Source organism: Gopherus evgoodei, chromosome 9, assembly GCF_007399415.2.
Source record: "Gopherus evgoodei ecotype Sinaloan lineage chromosome 9, rGopEvg1_v1.p, whole genome shotgun sequence".
Taxonomy (NCBI): Eukaryota; Metazoa; Chordata; order Testudines; family Testudinidae; genus Gopherus; species Gopherus evgoodei.
The window spans coordinates 87,833,923-87,839,922 of NC_044330.1; positions in this window are offsets into that span (position 1 = coordinate 87,833,923).

Consider the following 6,000-nt stretch of genomic DNA (forward strand, 5'->3'; position numbering starts at 1 on the left):
TCCTGGGCACCAGAGAGACACTAGGGTAACTCCACTGACTTCAGTGGAGTTACTCCATATGCACATCAGAAAGGGGCAAAATCAGGCCTATTGACAACTCTGGGAAATCTTTGCAAAATGTTTCACTTCAACACAGCTCTGCTTAGCGAGCCTTCAACATAATTCAGCCATTGGTTAGTCTGATCCTCCATTTAATATGCTGGTCAAAATGCTAAGGATAAGAAGGTTTTTTTTCATTTTAAAAAAATGGCCTTTTTCTGGTGGTGTTTGGTTTTTTTTGCAAAATAGTTGACATTTTCTACTTTTTTGCAAAAAATAAAATAAAAACGCCATGCCTTTGTTTTGATACTTCGATACAAAATATTATCAAAACCACTATCTAAGTGGTTATCTAAATATCCCATTTACTCCAAAACGGGCTGAACAAAAAGCATCAGTAATCATTTTGATACTATTTTTTCAATATTTCTATCAAAAATGGTATGAGTAAAACAAAAAAATGGTTCCACGTCAAACACTTAGAAACAAAACCAAATTTGACATTTCAAAACTTTTTGCAAAACTATTTTCTGCCTAGCTCTGTTGATGTGATCCAAACCTCCACAATGCTACCAAATTATTTTTCGTAATAAAAGTGTTTGACTATGGAACACTTTGCTTTTAGAGTGTTGCTGCGATCCCAGATCAGGGTGGTGGTGATCACACCCTAACAGCCACTGAAGGCTATTTGATGGCTATGCAGAATGAGTTGGTATGTCTCCTAGTGGACAAATGTCGAGATTGCTAAAATGCCACCACAACTGGAACCAATTGGCAACCTCACTGTTACTCTCAGCAGAGAGGCCGAGGACTGAATGAATATGGAAAGAGACCTATGTTTTAAAAGGGGTTCCTCTGTTTAAGGGGTAAGGTGATATAATGTCTTTTTGCTCCCCATTCCATAGCTTTTCTGTGGATACAGAGGACTTAAGCCACCAGAGATGTTCATCCATCCATTTTTTAACAGAAATAAACACACTCTTAAATCTCTTTCCAACCAGAAAGAACCCAAGCATGTGAAAACAATAGATAGCCCCAAACAGACAAGCCATAAACTTCTTAAAATCTTTATTTTCTTTTTATTACCACATGCATAAAGTGTCAACAGTCTGGGATTATGTTGTACAACATTTTTTAACAAATGTAGTTACAAGCAGGTTTCAAATCTTTACAGTTTTCCTCTATAGATTGTACAGAAGAAAATTCATTTTGCAACCATATGGTTCATACCTTTCTTTGATAGTGTCAAGACAGGTAGAATTCACAACACTGGGAAAAATACACCTGCTTACATTTAGTCACTATGTACGGTAGATAGATAGAAGCAGCAACACATACTGAGCTATTGACTAAGTGCACATAGTTAAAAGACCCCTTTGGACAGTGAACTTCTCTTTTATGTCAACTATATAATAATGCAAATCAGTAATCAAGACGTATCTGGAAACATGTGCAAACTCACAAGTTGGAGATAACTGTTTCTCCTGTTAATCACTTTTACCAAACGGAAATTCAATTTAAAAAAAAATAATACTTAAGTTTTAAAAAGTAAAAACCAATATGTGAGCCCACGAGCCGCCAACATAATTGTGCTGGATCTCTCATTTTGCTCAGTCTATTGGATGTCCCAATAACCCAATGTCTGCAGAACCAGTGTGCCAACTGTACGGGTCAAGTTAGACAAGCCTTCCTCACACACTGGTCTGGTGTGTAATACATCCCTTACTTGCTGCCATCCCATTCCTTAACTTGCTGATATCCCACCCAGAACCACTCTTATGGAACAAAAGGGAAGCATCTTGCTTGTGATGGAAAATCTACAGTCACATTTCATATTCAGCTTGGCTACAACTCACACTTACATGCTGAGCTTCCCCTGGCAAAGCTAAACAAATATCCATTGTGTACACAGATGCACAAGAGGTAGGAAGAGCAATTAGAAGCCCCCACCCCGCTTTGCACACCCTCACAAGGACCAGCTACAATGGACATCCTTCTGCTCCCCCAAATATATCCTAGGCTCCCTGCCCCTCTCTGAGCTGCCAGGAGCCTCTCTCACAGGAGGTACAGGGCATATGATGCGCCCAGCCCCAGGATATGCTGAGGCCTCCAGGAGCTCCCTCTTCGGCAATGCACTTTTGCACTGGCCCCCTCTGCAGGGCCCAGCGTACTAGAACAATTTAGCCCTTAGTAGCAGTTCTTAGAGGATAAAAGGGATTCTTGAATTATATTCCAGAGCCCAGAGGTCTGGAAATGCTCCCAATTCTGCTGTCTCTGAGTATGTGGCCGGGAGAGACACAGACTAGCTAGAAGATATGTCATTATTCACCATTCAGAGTAGTAGTTTAATAACTGACTTAGCGATCAAGCTACTGGACTGTAACTAAGGGCCAGATTGGAGCTCTGACTCAGGGAAAGCTCCCTCCGACAGCAGTCGAAGTTTGGCCCAAATGAGGACTGTGTATAAGTGTTCAATAACAATTCATGAAGAGCCAGTGATTGCAGATGTAAGTGTGACCTTACAGTGTGAAACTAAACCCCATGCAAGTCATTTCCTGTAACACCCCCCACTCCAAATACTCCACTCAGGAGCCAATCTCCCCTTGCAAGGGCTGGTGACATCTCAACACCCCAGAGCAGAGCAGTGCACACATAATGGCATCAGAGGGCAGTGGGGAATGGGAATGGGGCCCAAGCAGGGCCAGGAAAGAGGCCTGGTTAATATGCTTTTGTTTGGGATTTGCCTCTCTGCACACACAGAACTGCACTGATCTGGGGACTTTACCAGAGATTTTCCTTCTCTTCTGAAGTTTTGCAGTGTACCTGTAAAAAATACAGTCTCGCTGCCAGAGTTGCTGAATCCCTCCAAGTGTTCAGTCCTGGAGTGGCCCTTACTCATTTTTTAGCCAGTCCCCATTTGGTTTTACCAGCTCCTCCCCAGAGAAGCTAATTAGTCTCACTGATTGTTTTGTTACAGCTGTGCCAACAGGCCCAGCTGAGCTCACAGCCCCGCTGTGCAAGGCATTGTACATGCATATAGTAAGAGATTGTCCCGTGAAGCAGAAGAGTTAGTGGGCCCAATCCTGCCTGACTGTACTCACTTGAGCAGTGCTTAGGCACACAAATAACCTGACAGATGGCAATGAGATTACTTGTGAAAAGAAGGGTAGCAGCATCATCTAGGCCTATGGTCATCACCTCTTTGTTGCCAGAGGTCACTGCATCATTCCTGTGATGTGTCAATGTTATGAGTAGTTATTAAGTGCAGTGGGTGGATAGTTGTGCATAAACACTCATCTCACTGGAACAGTGATGTTTGGGAATGATGGCGCCAGCACATGGGCAGAGCCAGGTCTGTATATTGTCCCACGTACCATGTGTGTCACTAAGCAGCCAAAACACTCTACTAGATTTTTCACTTTTTTTTTTCTAAAGAAAAAATTGCAGTTTGCCTTTAATCGCTCTGATTTTGTTACCATAAAGCGCAATTCATTGATTAGTAATAATGAAAGAAATTGTTTGCACTAAGCAACATTTGTGAATGGATTCATTGGCTTGATTTGGGACCCGCATGTGTTACGTAGAAATCCAGACTAATATCACGGACTGAATTCTGGCTCATCTTGTGCATGGGCACCTGTCAGAAAACCACTGCCCAAATCCGTATCAGTCACATAGTGGAAGATGGCAGGTTCCCTTCTGGCTCCCCTGAAAATACTGTCTGCAGACAGAAAGCCCCACAAGGCTGCTGAAAAAGGAATACTGGAGGTTCATAACAAGGTGTGCCCAAAGTACAGGGGGCACGGAACACATGCTTATAAGCATATACATGTGTGGCCACGCCAGCTGCACAATGGTCTCTGTGCACAGTCCTCTCTGCAATAGATTCCCACCTCAAGATGGAAGAGTATATGGGGAGGGATTTGGGTTGGCCACAACCAGAATAAAGGCTTAGATCAGTGGTTCCCAGACTTGTTCCGCCACTTGTGTAGGGAAAGCCCCTGATGGGCCGGTCCGGTCTGTTTGCTGCTCCAGGCCAATGGGAGCTGCTGGAAGCGGTGCAGGCCAAGGGACGTTCTGGCCGCCACTTCCAGCAGCTCCCATTGGCCTGGAGCAGCAAACCGCGGCCACTGAGAGCTGCGATCGGCCGAACCTGCAGATGTGGCAGGTAAACAAACTGGCCTGGCCCACCAGGGACTTTCCCTGCACAAGCATCGGAACAAGTTTGGGAACCACTGGCTTAGAGCAATGCTACATTGGTGCCATATACATGCATCTGGTGGGGGAAACTACACCCACTTTCAGTGAGCAGTCGGAATCCTGGTTGATATTGTGTTGTCGTAGTTTGTGAGGTACAGATCTCTTTGTGCGGGGGAGAGCTGAGGTTTCACTGCCATCTGTGGTGCTGTTTCTTCCCCCCAAGCCACCCCTTTCCTGGAGTCTGTACTGGAAAGAAAGGTTAAATCCTGGGAAAACAACCACTGGAAACAAAAATGAAAATGTTACCACTTAGGTACAAATCTTAGTGCTTCTGGGGACTGTGGTGTAACCCTCACCAGCAAAGTGTGACTCTTACTTGCTGGACCATGAACCATGGATTATGAGTCTTGGTCCTCTTGCGTAAGCAGTAACGGTTTATGCTAGTAAATAGGGAGACCCCAAATTCAATCCCTGCAGCCAACCCATCCAGGGACGTCATTACACTGGGCTAACGCTGAATGGCTAGATTGAGGAGCAATCAAAATAGAGCCCAAACGCCACATGTAGCCATCCAGCTCTTCTAATGCAACACAGCACCCTACTCAGAACTGCAGACACCTTCACAGCAATGAGTGCTTTTCCCAGCCCCAACAGGCCCCTGTGTAGTAGCCAGCAGGCAGCCACCAGCTTCTGTTTGTTCCTGTCATCACCCTGGCTTAACAGGGACAAAAGGGGACAGGCCCAGGGCAAAGCAAAAACAACAGGAAGTCTGAGGCTGGCAAGCTGAGCTCAAGGCAGGTGATGGGGCCCAGAACTAGATAGATAAATGGTAAAATTCCTATTTGCTTAAAGAGTCGCATGAGGAGCTCCTATGTAGGCATAGTCAAAAGCAGCCCTTGCGGTAGCGAAAGCAGAAAATTAATCTGGACTGATTGTGTTGGGTCTATCTTGGTGCTGTGTGGAGTTCCCACACTAGCTGAGAACCCCACAATGCTATTTGTATGCATGTCATTTCCTGGTCCGGTGTGTTACTGATGATTTCATATAACCCGCCTCCCCACCTCAGCCCCCCGTGCTCCATGGAAACATAATGTCAATTTCCATAAAAGGCACTTGTGTTGATAATGAATTTTGCTAACGCAGCATTTCCAATGTCTTGTTACAAAAAGAATATAAAACAAGAGTTCTAGCAACCACATATAGCACACAGTGAAACCTCTCAATACTGTGAATAGGAAGTGGGGAAAAGTCTCATAGTATGGTCAAACTAGCACTGTGTGAGTGTATCATTCCAAATTCTCCACGGGCACATCAAGCTGCTTAAAAATGGAGAAAGGTTATTAGCTTGCAGAAGTCTAAATCACTCCTAAAAAAATTGTTTCAAGGAAAGGTTTTTAGCTATTTTAATATCCAATCAAAGACAAATAAAAAGCGTGATGAATCTGACCCGAATGGAATGAAAATCTTAAATTTCCCCATATAGAAATAACTACTGAAAAAAACCAGCGAGTGCAATGATATTATTTGCAGTGACACTGAGGCTGTGTGCCAAAGGTGCACTCACCAGCAGCAAACACCCGCCGTCTGCCCAGCACTGAATTAACAAGAAACAGAAATGTAACCGAGTGCCTGTTGCCATGCTCCTGGGGAAAATATGAAGGGAGGCTGGATTTCACACCTGTGCAAAGGGAGGGCTCAATCCCTAGTGCATCACTTAAACTCCAACTTTTGGGCTGAAGTGGGATATAAGTGATTCCTTGG